This window comes from Dasypus novemcinctus, chromosome 14 (genome assembly GCF_030445035.2).
Source record: "Dasypus novemcinctus isolate mDasNov1 chromosome 14, mDasNov1.1.hap2, whole genome shotgun sequence".
Lineage (NCBI taxonomy): Eukaryota > Metazoa > Chordata > Mammalia > Cingulata > Dasypodidae > Dasypus > Dasypus novemcinctus.
Genome location: NC_080686.1, coordinates 79,239,321 through 79,252,620, shown reverse-complemented (window position 1 = coordinate 79,252,620; position 13,300 = coordinate 79,239,321). Strand labels below are relative to the sequence as shown.

Genomic DNA, 13,300 nt, shown 5'->3' with positions numbered 1-13,300 from the left:
GAAAAGTAGGGAGTATACCAACAATTATAGGGCCCTGCCTTTTACAATCTACTCTACTGCCTATTTTATTTAATTTGCACCCTTTTCTGGCTTCATTCCCTTTAAAAAATAATTTTGTAAAATACGCAAATTATACATCTTATAGAAAATAAGAAAATTTAGAAAAACACAAAGGAGAGAATAAAACCTGGTAAAAACCGCTATTGATTTTGGTTTGTACTCTTCCATAATCCTTTGATCATGTGTGCGTCATATTCGTGTGTGTGCGTGTGTGCGCATATGTCCCTTTATTTATTCTATCCAGCTTTGGAAAAGAGGCAGTTCTGCCAGGAGTTGTTTTTGGAAGTACAAGGAGGTCTCTGCCCACAGTTTTTAAAGAAGTCTTATTACCTCAAGCTTGAGAACAATCTTAAAAATTTTGGCTAAAAATTTTGTGTACCAAGCAGTACCTTCGTGGCTTTAACACAAATGACCAATTCACCATGTTTTCCACGTTGCGTTCCTGTCTTCAGACACACCACTACAAAAGTTGTTTTGGAATGGCATGAAGAAGCCCAACCCCTCCGGTAGCAGTTTAATATTATTGATGAATTCCAAAAAGAAATATTGGATTATACTTGTAATCTGATCTGTACCTGGGCATGATAGAGTTACAATTAGGGCATTGAATCCCCACCCCTTGGTGGGTGGGGACTCCCAGATTAAAGGCATGGCAAAGAACAGAGTTGAGGGTTTCTGATGTTTGAGTTTTTGATGTTGAAGTTTGATGCTGAAGAGCTGGAAAGTAAGCTCACAGAGGAAAGAGAAGCCAGCCCCAGGAAGAAAGGAACCTTGAACCCAGAGGAAAGCAAGCTCCAGGAATGTAGGAACCCAGGAAACCTGAACCCTTAAAGACATAGGCAGTCATCTTGTTCCAAATAGACTTTGATGAGGGAAGTCACTTATGCTTTATGGCCTAGTATCTTTAAGCTTCTACCCCCTAAAAATACCCTTTATGAAAACCAACCAGTTTCTGGTATTTGGCATCAGCACCCCTTTGGCTGACTAATACACCTGCCTAAAAGTGACCTGACTTTAGGATGCTTCTACTTCAAACACAAATTCCATCTGCATGAGGAGCAACTGGGAGACTTGAGTAGTTTCCAGGGAGTACTACTATAAAATGGAATTTTCGATGAATCTTTAGTACCTAAATGTGAGTTCTGCCAAGTCCTAGTCTTCTTCTATCTGGCTTTAAATAAAGAGGTATGTTGTGATGAGGTCTTTCTGGTCATTAATTCTACTATTGACTTACATGGATCAGAATGTACTAGTCAGATCATCATTGAATTTTTGACCAAGTTCTGAGTGAGCCCCCAATGGCCTAGAACGATCTGGATTTGTTCTGCAAGGACTGCTTTAATGCTTTTAAATTATGTTGGAAAACGTCATAAAATGCTGCAGGTCTAAGAACTTAGAAGTTAGGATGGATTCAGGAAAAGCAGGGCTCTTAAAGCATACTCTTACCTTGGCTTTAATAAAAATGTTTTCATTTGCTTTCCTTTCTGTTTTTTGGTATGATCTGCTTAGTTTTCTGGTGGGGTCTTTTTTCTTTGTGCATCCCTTAAATGTTGGTCATGATCTTGCCTTCCCTTTTTTAAACTGTGTATGTTAAATCTCCTTGGGCAATATCACCATTCTTTCATCTGATTCAACACTTTTGACCCAGATCTTTCATCTGAAACTCAAAACCATGTGGATGTCCTTTATATACATCAGACTCTGTACCTTCTAAACTGAACATCTTGCCTAGTAAACTGTTCCTTCTTTTGTAACTGTTATTTCAATAATGGCGTCATCTTTCACCAATGTGCGAGACCCTTAAAGCTCATCACCTCACCTCCTACCATCCCTATCTCCAGGTCTTCCCAGTCAACTCTTGACTGTCTCACTGTTAAATTGACTTCCTGCTGCTTCCAAATCAGGCTACCACAATCACTCTTTGGGATTACTGCAACAGATTTAAGTGAGATGTGTACTTTCATTATCCATTTAATACGTTTTTTTTTTTTTGCTGCAGTCAGAGTGATATTTACGTAACCCAACTGATCAAATCATAATACCATCACCAGTTTCCCACAGCCCTCAAGATGAATTCCAAATTTATCCCAGTCTCTAGCCATTCACCATTTCTTATGCTCTGCATCCTATTCTGAACCTCTCATTTCCCTTAAGAAGCCACAGTCTCTCTTGTCTATGGGTTTTTCACTTGCTATTCCCGCTGCCTGAATCACTCAATCCTTTCTTTTCATCTGGCCAGCTCCTATTATTATTCAGTTTGGAGTAATTTTCCTCCAGAACCTGTTCCTGTTACTCCAAATCTGGATTAGTCACCTCTTTTGTCTGTTCATTTTTCTTTTCTTGAGGTACACTGGAAAGTCACTGGCTTCATACCTGCCATGTTCACAGTTGTGGTCCCAGCAGCTCGCTCAATGCCTGACACATACTTGGCCCTCAAAAAAATGTCTTGATAATAACCTCACTTATCATAGTGTATGGCCAGTTTTATATTTGCACCAAAAATAGGATTTAGCCTTAAATGGGTACTGATGGCAATAGTTAAACCTGATCTTGGTTTCTGGGGAAAATTCCTGATATTACCTTGTTTGGGTAATTATTTGCAATTTTTTTTTTCATGAAAGTGTAGTGAAGGGTGTACAACTAAATAAATTGTGGACCATTTTAACATGATGAACTTTATTCTAAGTTTAAGTTAATGAATTCAAGGCTATAGCAGTTTTCTCTCAAGGCGTATTCCTGGCATCAGGAAATATTCTTGAATAATGCTCTCGTTTAACTTGTCACCATGAATATACACTTGAGTAAGGGCATTACCTGCAGGGTTCCACCTGCTTTTGTACCTCGTATGGACAGTATTGGTGATACTCTGTGAAAGAGAATTCCATTTTTATTTCAATAAATGAAGGCAGTCTATTTTGAGATCTACAATCTGTTTTTCCTCAGACGATGAGAGGCATTAATAGGTTACAATATTCTTGAAAACTTCTGTTATGTCTTGCTTTTAATATAATTTCAACATCAAAACAGGCATTTGTAATGTTATAGCATGATTTAAAGTGTTACAAGGTGCCCTAATAATATATTCGCTTTTTCACGAAGTCATTTTTGTAATAGTTTTTTTTTTTCTTGGTAACACCCAGGTTTGTAGCTAAATAAACAAAGCATCATTTGCAGGTATGATGATGATATTACCAGTTACCAACAGTACTTAAGTTGAACTCTGTGGTAATCTGGTTTTCAATTAATCAGGTAAGACTGTTACACTGCAATGTTGTTTAACAAGAAGTTCAGAAGAATAATGGAAGCAGTTCATTTTAAATAACGCTGTAGAGAGCTACTCTGCAGGCATTGTCATGTTCCCTTTACAACCGTCCTTTTCCATACACACATAAGCTTGTTTCCTACAGTTAGCAGTTAAAGGCATAGAATGATAATGGTTTAGAACACATACAGCATTAGTAGATGTGGGACAGGTAAACTAATTCTTACACTTACACTTGTTAGGTGAATATATTGTTGGACTTCATGGTTCTCCTTGAGGGATTTTATGGAATAGTGTTATAGCATCACCTCATACAAACTTGGCGAACTTTTGCAGGATAAACTATGACTGTGTTATATGTCTTCTTGTACCTGTAAGACAAAATACTAAATGTTACCTAAAAGAGTTTTTCAAAGTATTGTTTTAAAGTTTTTCTGTTACTCCTTGTGACCTGCTTGTTTATTCATTTTTCATCAGTTTCTAGAATCCATGTGTTAATAGAAGCCAAAGGCTTAAACAAAGATTACCCAGTTGGAAAGCTAAAACTGATAGAATGCTACCTATTAAATTATCTTTTTCCTGCAAAATGAGAAACAACCATTATTATTTGATTTCTGAGATGGAAAACCTTTGGCTATCTTATCACATAGAGTTAGAGCAGCTACCTTAGATGAAGGTAGAATCTGTCACAATTCATTTAAACAGAGTATTTACAGTCTTATAAAACTATTCAGAATTTAGATGTGTGAATTCTCTGAAAAGCCACAGTATTGTTTCATTGCCTGCTTTTCATCTTTTCCAGCTAGTCTTTTAAGATAAGCTGGTCACTATAACCCATTCTGATTTTCAATTTTCTCATTTATAAAATGGGATTAGTAGATACCTTGCAGGCCAGTGGTAAGGATTAAATGTGGAAATTATATGAGCCAGTAAGCAAATAGCTGCTATATAATAGGTACTTAATATTAGTTCTCTTCCACCTTTGCATAGCTTGTCTCTGTACTATAATTAATTTATTGTGTTCTAATGATACATTCAATAACTACAGATATGTGCTTTTGCTCTGCCCCCAACAACAACTGTAACAACATCAACAACACAATCAAAGGCATGGCTCCCTTCTCTCCTGTTTCCTTGTCTCTGTTTCTCTTCTTCCATGTTAGGACATCTGTTGCGTCCAGCTCTTGTACTGACTTCCGATCTGTCTTTTTCAAACCGTTCACCCTTTAAATCCCTTTTGTTCAGAACTCTTTATTTTCTTCTCTCATAATTCCTCTTTTCTTTTCTCTTCTACCTCCTTACTGTATACTGGCACATCCTGACTCTGTGCTTTGCAGCTTGCCTTGACTAGGCAATGACAACACTCCTCCCCATTGGATTGGTTGGTTTGCCCACCAAAATAGAGAACTCAAATGTTTTTCTCAAGAGTATTCTCTGTTTGTGAGACTCATCCGTTTTATTCTATATATAGTTCATTCATTTTTACTGCAAGGTAGTATTCTATTGTATGACCATGTGTTCCATAGTATAGGCATGCGCCATAACTTATTTGTCTGTTCTACTATTGATGTACATTTGGTTTGTTTCCTATTTTGGCAATTCAGATAATGATGGTGTGGGCATTTTGCTGTGTGGGGGCACATTTGTAATTAAACTCCTCGTTTTGTGTCATTTTAGATGCTTGAGGTTCCTAGGAATCTGATTCCAGGACATTTAAGACTTTCTTGTATTGTTATGTCCCAGATTATTCCTTTAAAAAGCTATGTGTATGCATATATATATATATATATATATATAAAATGCTATTAGCACAAAGTATTTTTAGTTTTGGAATGGTACAATGATTCATGGTGAAAGTTTTAAATAAGATTCATACATATAAATGTGTATATTTATCATAAGTATTATATATTTAATAAATATATATTATATAAATATTTAATGTAAATAGTCATGCATATGTGAATTTTTAAATTCATATTGCTAATTACAGTAACATTCTCTTTGAATATCCTGAGTACTTAGTTTTATAATTGATATTCCTGTAAGTATTTCAGTCAGTAGATATTTTTGCTATCTAAAGCTATGTAGAAATTTATAGAATCTGAGCAGAATCAACATAGTTGTGACTCAGAGTCCTATAAAAATGGATTTTTATTTTTATTTCTCACTTCTTGTGCATTTAGTTCTCCATGACCTGGATCTAGAATAATGATATCTGCTTTTTTTCTGGTTTAAATAAAGACAAAATTAATGATTTAGACCCTTTTATGTTCTTGTTTGGTTTGTTATTATGTGGTGAGACAACTCTAGCTTTATTCTAAATTTTATTCTGCTGGTCTAATTAATATCAGTAGATTTAGGCTTTGCTTGAGGACACAAGCAATGTATAGAAATTTCTAAGTATACTAAACATTGATCTATTCCGTAAGAATTTTTGTTAGTGTCTGCTGTATGGTAAGCTACTCTCCATGGAGAGGGCCAAAACAGTGTCCTTCAACTTTTTAAAACCTGCATGTCCTTCTCCCCAGTATGCTACTCTATGTCCAGTCAACAGTCTCTCCCATCGTGTGCCATTAATGATGGAAATGTATTTTAGCTACAGGTGTGTTGTGCCTGGACAAAGTTTGAGAATTGCTGATAGCATATATATTTGCACATCTATGAATTATATTAATATATTGCTGTTTAATGAACATGTTCTCATATGTGAATGGATATATATCAGTATTTAGAATTAAAATTAATAATGCCAATTGTTATATGTTCTGGTTTGGAGGATTCAGTCTAGTGAAGTAGCCTAAAACGTAAACACATACTCACAATATGGTATGATGAGTTCCATGTAAAGGGCTATATAAAATTGGCACAGGTAATAATCGAGAGGACTCACTTTTTGCCTGGGAGATTGAATAGGATTTATGTAGAAGTGGCTATTTGGAGAGACTTTTCCTGTGAATCCTGTTTCAGAGCTTAGTGATGTGCTAGATGTAATGAGGAAAATCCAAAAGTTAGCATGACCTAATTGTCCATGAAAATGTTGGAAAGTCTGTATATTCACTTGGCACAAATATAGAACCAGTCAGTATGTTTGTGGCAATCTTTGTGAAATGGTCTCTCAGAGGTATTTTCCCATAAGTTTCTTCAAATGTTAGCACTTTCATATCTATGAGTGCATTGGTTATTGGTTATTCATTCATTAAAAACACTAGAGACTTTGTGAGAAATGTTATAGGAAACCAACATGGCCTAGCATAGCTTTGGACTCCTTCAGACCCACTTCTTTTGGGTACTAGGTCTGTGATCAAGGCAAGTAATTTAACTTCTCTACATCTTAGTTGTTTCATCTGTAACATATGGATGATTATTGTACCTTATGCTAAGGATGGTTAAACAAAATTAAAATCAAATAAGAATGCACTTTTGGCACAGCGTCTGGCTCATAGTAACACTGAATTTTTGCTATTAACTAAAAATCCAGGTCAGAATGTATATCAAAATTAACTAAAAACTGTGGGCCTAAAAGGAAAGAAATAAACAAAAAATCCAGCTTAATTTTGACTTTTGGCTTCTTTAAACAGTCAGTTAAACTTCCGAGGAATTATTTGTAAAACACCTGAATCTGGAATTATACACGTGTATTTCCCCCCTTACTCTGTTATAACAGGTGTCCATGACAAGATCGACAGAGAAAAGAAATTACTAATTGGGGTGCAGCAGGTGGTGAAAATTTTTTTCTGAAGGGGTGTGTGTGTGTATATGCGTGTGTTTAGAATCATAGATTAAGTTTATATTGAAGCTGAAAGTGAAGATTAACTAGATTACCAATGAAAAATATCTGTTTAATGAATAAGCTAATTTCTGCCCTAATATAAATTCTGCTGCCGCACATGTATGTATCAAAGCACTCTTTTCGCCAGCACGTGAATATGCAAGTAGGAGCTGGGGATTTCTGGAGTAACTTGGATATGTGGTCATTCCCTCAAGCCTGAACCTTACTGTGACCTCACCATCATGTCTAGCTTTTGGTTAAAATGAACTTAAAAGTAATTCCTTGTTTCAGATTTACATCAGAATCTACATTGAATATTTTTTATTTAATTTTTATTTATTTTTAATCTTTTGCTTTAATGCTTAGGGGTAGATGGGAATGCAATAATACCAAAGCCTAAACAAAAACAGATAAGCACCCCAAAGCCCATAAAGCTGGAGCCTGTGATCTGCAAGAGTGAAACCTGGAGTCAACTCTTGGTAGACATCATTTCTTTATTCCTGCATCACCCGGAAACATGAGTCAGACATTGATTGAACTTGCAAGCTCTGCCACAAAGAGAGGCAGTCATAGTCTGGGTCCCTGCTAGATCTGTGTTTACTGACTTTGGTTCCAGACATTAATTTTCTGTCCCTCATTATCTATGCAGATGAATCTGGAGGGAGATTCAGTGAATGGAAATGAAAGAGATGGGATTTATTAATAAGGAGGGAGGAGCGTGTGGACTAGATATACTCTCAGGTTAGAGATGCAGGCACTTGGGGACTACAGATTACAGCATGTGCCCTCCCTCACTGCAACTCTGGGTCTCCCTAATGTCTGTCCACATACCATATTTCCTTAAATGTTTTTAATAATCAACTGACTGCCATGGTTTTGCTCCAGACTTAATTTCAGTTGGGCAGAATTTTAAGATTTTATAAAAGTATGGGACAAATTTAATTTACTAGATGATAGTGTTTAAAATGATCACTATAGTAGACTGTATTAGAAACAACTGCAAAAAAAAGTGGGCCTTCTTTATTCAGGGATATCTGCATAAACTGTTTAACTCAGAGATAATATTAGGTTTATATCCGCATGTGTTTATATATATGTAATTTAGACAGCTGTGATCACATTGTACATAGATAGTTATCTCCATCCCTTTTTCATTCAAACTTCTTAGCTGTAATCTTGTGTTATTACTCATTCCTTTACAATGCTGATTCTAAATCTTTCATGATAATACATTCTGGTCTTCTTTTAATGTTGATAGCCATGCTGGAAAAAACAAAAAACAAGACCGAAAATAAGCCCTTTACAGCGTTCCACTTTTAGGATCAAAACATCTTAACCAGCCTGCCAAGTTAACAAAGGAATACTGGTTTCTTTAAATTTAAAAGCTTGGGTATATTTCTTCCTTGAAAAGCACTGACTAGAGAAGCATCTCCCCACTGCTTTCAAAAGAACATTAGTTTTATTGGGTAATTGGAATTATGTGAGATAAAGGCAAATAAGATAGAGAACTTCCAATCCAAATGGAACAACTCCTCCCTCTCCCCTGGACCTCTCAGGGCAGTAATTGCTAATATATATTTTGAATTCTCAGAAGAGGTGTATAATGTGTACAGTTTCCACTAAACTTAATTTGACCATGAACCTCCTTATGTTTCTTTTTTTCTGAGGCTGACATTATGGGAAGAATGTAGAGAAAAATCTTGAGATTTCTTGTCATCTGTGCAGGTTACCACAGTAAAATCCCAGATAGAGTTTAGCTGAATTTGGGGAGGACACAGGCAGAATCTTCTGAAATAATGGCTTCTCAAAAACAAGCCCTTAGTTGAACCTTTCTAAGCCTGTAACCTATTCAAAAACTATGAAGGGATTCTGCATGTACTTTGTTTTCCATGTTAAACGTTTTCTCATCCTAGCTTACTCAGAAAAGTGTTTTAACTACTTCCGTTACAAGTTGCTTTTTTAAGTGTAGATTTTTAAATCAAAAGAGAAAAATGATCCCAATCTGTGTATGCATGTAATTTGTTTTGATAAGAAGGAAAAATTAGGCTAAGTTGGTTAAATTAAGCAGTAAGCCCTAAAATAGGGTAGTATCTAAATCAAATTCCATATCATTGTTGTGCTTTTTTTTTTTTACAGTGTGAAAGGCATCTATCAGTACTGTTTAAAGAACGAAAATCCCTGCCCTCTTAGAACTTACCTAGTGTATTAACACTCTGAACTTAATTCTGATCTCGTTGCATGCATGCATTTGATGATTCCTTGTGACATTAGTGCTTTCCCTGTTGGACCCTCCTGTGATCTGCTCATCAGCTCCCCAGTGGTCTGAGGGGTGCAGCCCTTTTTAGCAGCTTCCTATGATCTGCCAGGGATGCGCACAGTGGTTTTTGAGTTAGTTCCCAGTTTCAGGAGGAAGCACTGTTGCTGATGATGGTGCAAACTTACTTCCCTCACTTTGGCTACTAATATATTTATAGTATATTACCAGTATGAGTAAATTCTCAACATGTCTTAACAACATTTGTTCTAAACCTTTATGTAGTTTGGCACTCTTAAAAAAAAAACTACACAACTATCAAAACTTTGCACAACTTAGCAGTGCTGTGAAAACAATGAACATTCTTATTGAAATATATTATCTTCATGGTATTCATCTGTTAGAGTCACTATACCATACATGATCTTAAATTTATTGAAGGATTTGCTATGATTGACATGGATTTCTTATGCTGAACAGAGAGGTGTTAGTAGTTATATTGGTGGATTGAGTTAACAGTTGAGATTAGTTTTTCTGTTGAAATAACAGTTTGGGAAACAGACAAAGCAACATCAATACCTAAAAATTCAGCTACCTTTTATATACAAAGATGTCCCAAATGCTAGGAAGAAAATCAAAGGCATTCCTACAAATGCCTGGTGACTATTTCTGTTACCAGTGGTAACTTAATTTACATACAAATAAAATGTCAATTCACATCATAACCATCAAGATAAAATAGATGCATTTATACTTTTTCACAAGCTATTCTTTGAGAACTTAAGTGTTGTGTTTGGCTCTTTGCCCAGGCACCAGTTGAAGTATTCTAAGTTTAACAGAGAATTAAGGGATGAAGTTCAATGTGGCCCATGTGCAAATGCAAAGTCAGAGTGGCCTATTTGAATCAACAGTTGTCATTGTAGATTATTTTAATTGTTTTCTTTTGTGAGGAAAAAAAAGAAATTTCAAATGTGTGGGGAAAGGAATGGTAATGTTTCTTAATTTGCTTAGTGAAATTGTGATCTAATTCAAATCAGAGTTTTTAATACATGTGCCTCTCACCTGTTGTGAAGGAAAAACGATCCCCCTTTTGATAATCCATATTATATATATGGTCTGTTTTAGTTACCTCATTTAGTGAAATAAGTTCATGCTTCATTTTTTGAGATACATTCTAATGATTCATTTAGACTCCTAGCATAAGGTCTCTAAAGGCAAAAAAAATGTTCTGTAATTTTCTTATAAAAACATAATAATGAAATACTTTCCCTAAGGTACATATAGATTTATGAAGTCTTATTTTGGTAAATATGACTTTATTCCTTACCAGACTGTTTCCTCTTACCCAGACTAGTACATTTGAAATGAGATAGTTAAAATATAGAGCACATAACATGATGAAATAAAAGCCTAATAAGAAGTGTTTGGGCCAGCATCAAAACTCTTTGAAATAGGATATCTAAATAGTGTACATTTTATCTCAGAGAGACGCTTGGTTCTAGTGTCCAGATGACTATTAATGGGCTTTGTGCTCTGAAGCATATGTTAATAGAAGCGATCATTTTGGATTAATTTGATGTGAATTAATATGAGATTTACTTGATGGGAGTTGTTTGAAGGTGATGACACTTAAATCTCAGCAGGATTTAAGATGTCTAAAAATACCTTTAAAGATTCAGGAACAGTCAATTCAGAGAGAGTAAATTAAATAGAAATGGATAGCAAAGAACAGGATCTGGCATTGGGTTTATGAAGTTTAAAGCAGTTTACAAAGAGTGATCTACCATTGAAGTATTGCCCTGGAATCTGAAGAAATAGAAAACATTTAAACTCCTTCAGTAATTCTTGGGTTTGTGAATTGGATAAACAATGTTTCCTTGCATTTTATAGTTCACTTAAGCAATCTGATTTTGATCTGTATATATGGAGTAGACAAGATTCAAGTGAATTTTTTTTCCTTAACCAATGAGCAGACACATGTGTTCTTTAAAAACTGAGCTTTATATGTTGCTCATATGGAAGCTATCTAGTTTGCTATAGACCCAAGCAAGACTTGACCTTCCTTTTATTCAGCTATCACTTGCTTAATTCTTTAAATTCTTCTGGGAGGACTTTTGATCAAAAGAAACAATTGGCCACTTTTTTCTTTCTTTTAATTTATTTTTGGTAAAAGCTACATGGAATGTGTAATTAATAACTCAGTACTCTTAGGTTGGTGATACAAACAAGCATGGAGAAAAATTATCTTTATTAAGGAGGTGATTTTTTTTCTGTTAAGCTTTGATTTCATACATTTGAAAGTTTTGTTATCCAGTAAAACAGTCAGAAAAGTCTTCTTTTATATTATGAAAATAAAAACTGCTACTTATAATAAAATCATACTCTGCAGGATTTGAGACTGAGATCAAATTACATAATCTCATTCTCCTAATTTTTTATGGTCCTGTTCAGGTAATGTGTGTGTAGCTGTCTGTACAAAAATCTGTAATTTCTTATATATACAAGTATTATTTTTCATAGAGAAAATGGACTTCCTTATAAGCATTTTCTTTGCTTTTTAAAAATACCTTTATATTTTATATATATATTTTATATCTTACTTGATGCATTGGTCGGGTTGATAAAAATACAAATTTGTTCAATGAAAGAATGTTGGGGGAAAGAATAACTGGGTGAGTGATAGGCATCAGTGGTATTTAGGCCACCCTTAGCAATTGATGGTTTAATATTTTACCATGTTTCAGTGAAATTGGACAAAGGTTTTCAAAAGTATAAAATTAAACTCCCTAAACCATTAACCAGAACCATCACAGATTGGAGAGGCCAGGAGAAGTTCAGTAATTCTTTATTCTAATTCCTTCATTTATGCATAAGGACAGAAGTTCAGAGAAAGGTGGTTTGAATCAGATCTAGAACCTGGAACTCATGATTGCTGTACGTTTCTTCTTCCTTAGTGTTTTATTATTTTTATTTTTTTAAAGAGGTACCAGGTATTGAACCCAGGACCTTGTACATGCAAGGCAGATGCTTAACCACTGAGTTACATCTGCTCCCCTCCTTAGGTCTTGATTTTTCACTTTGTTTAGGGTAGAGATACCACAGGGAACAGAATCTGTGTCTCTTATCTTCATGTAGTTTCTCATCTAATGAAAATATAGCCTAGTTTTCATCTGAATTGAATGGATTTGAGATCTCTACTATCGTTTTCAGTTACTGTACTAGCTGATGATTTCATTGGTTGGCTAATTCATTTGTTTTTCTTATTTCAAAGTTATTCAGATCAAATATATTTCATAAAATGTATGAGTATGTCTGTGAAATAAAACAAAATCATTATTTGGTTAATTCATGATAACGAGGTAATAGTGAAAAGCTCCGATCCCTTTGGCTGTGATGGTGCCATCCTGAGAACATGAGTTGCAGTCTTCTACAAGAGTTTTTTCTTATATATTTAAGAATTTTAATCAGTGAGATAAAGTTGTTAACAGAATTATATTTTAAGCTTTATTGCTAATTATTCTGCCACATAAACCTGTCTAAATGATAATGTAGTATAGAAATATAGTACACTGTCCTATTGCTTTTTATAATAATAAACTCTTTTTCAAAAACTGCAGAGAGGACTTTCAGATTTAAGTTATAATTTAGCAGGAAATAGGGTTAATTAAGAGTGGAAATGCATGCTTTTTCAGATGCAATGCCTTACATTTCAGTAATTAAAATTAATACATATAAAGCACATTTGGGAGGCTAAACATATATTTAAGCCACTTAACTATCTTGGCATATAATATGCATTATATTACATGGGGGGTTTAAGGAGCATTCACGTGTTCATGGAGATCCATCTATATGATGTGAAAATGGGAATGCTTGCTATTATCCCCCAGAAGTCAGTTTTTAAAAAAATTTTTACATTAAATAGAGAACTGAAATTAACAATTTTGAGCCT

The 13,300-nt window shown here is 34.8% G+C and overlaps 1 protein-coding gene across 4 annotated transcripts in view; it reads left to right on the top strand.

Annotated features, from left to right (window-relative positions):
* The window catches only part of TRPS1 (transcriptional repressor GATA binding 1), a 246,720-nt gene that overhangs the window by 26,205 nt on the left and 207,215 nt on the right, over positions 1 to 13,300 (top strand). The window lies entirely within an intron of this gene.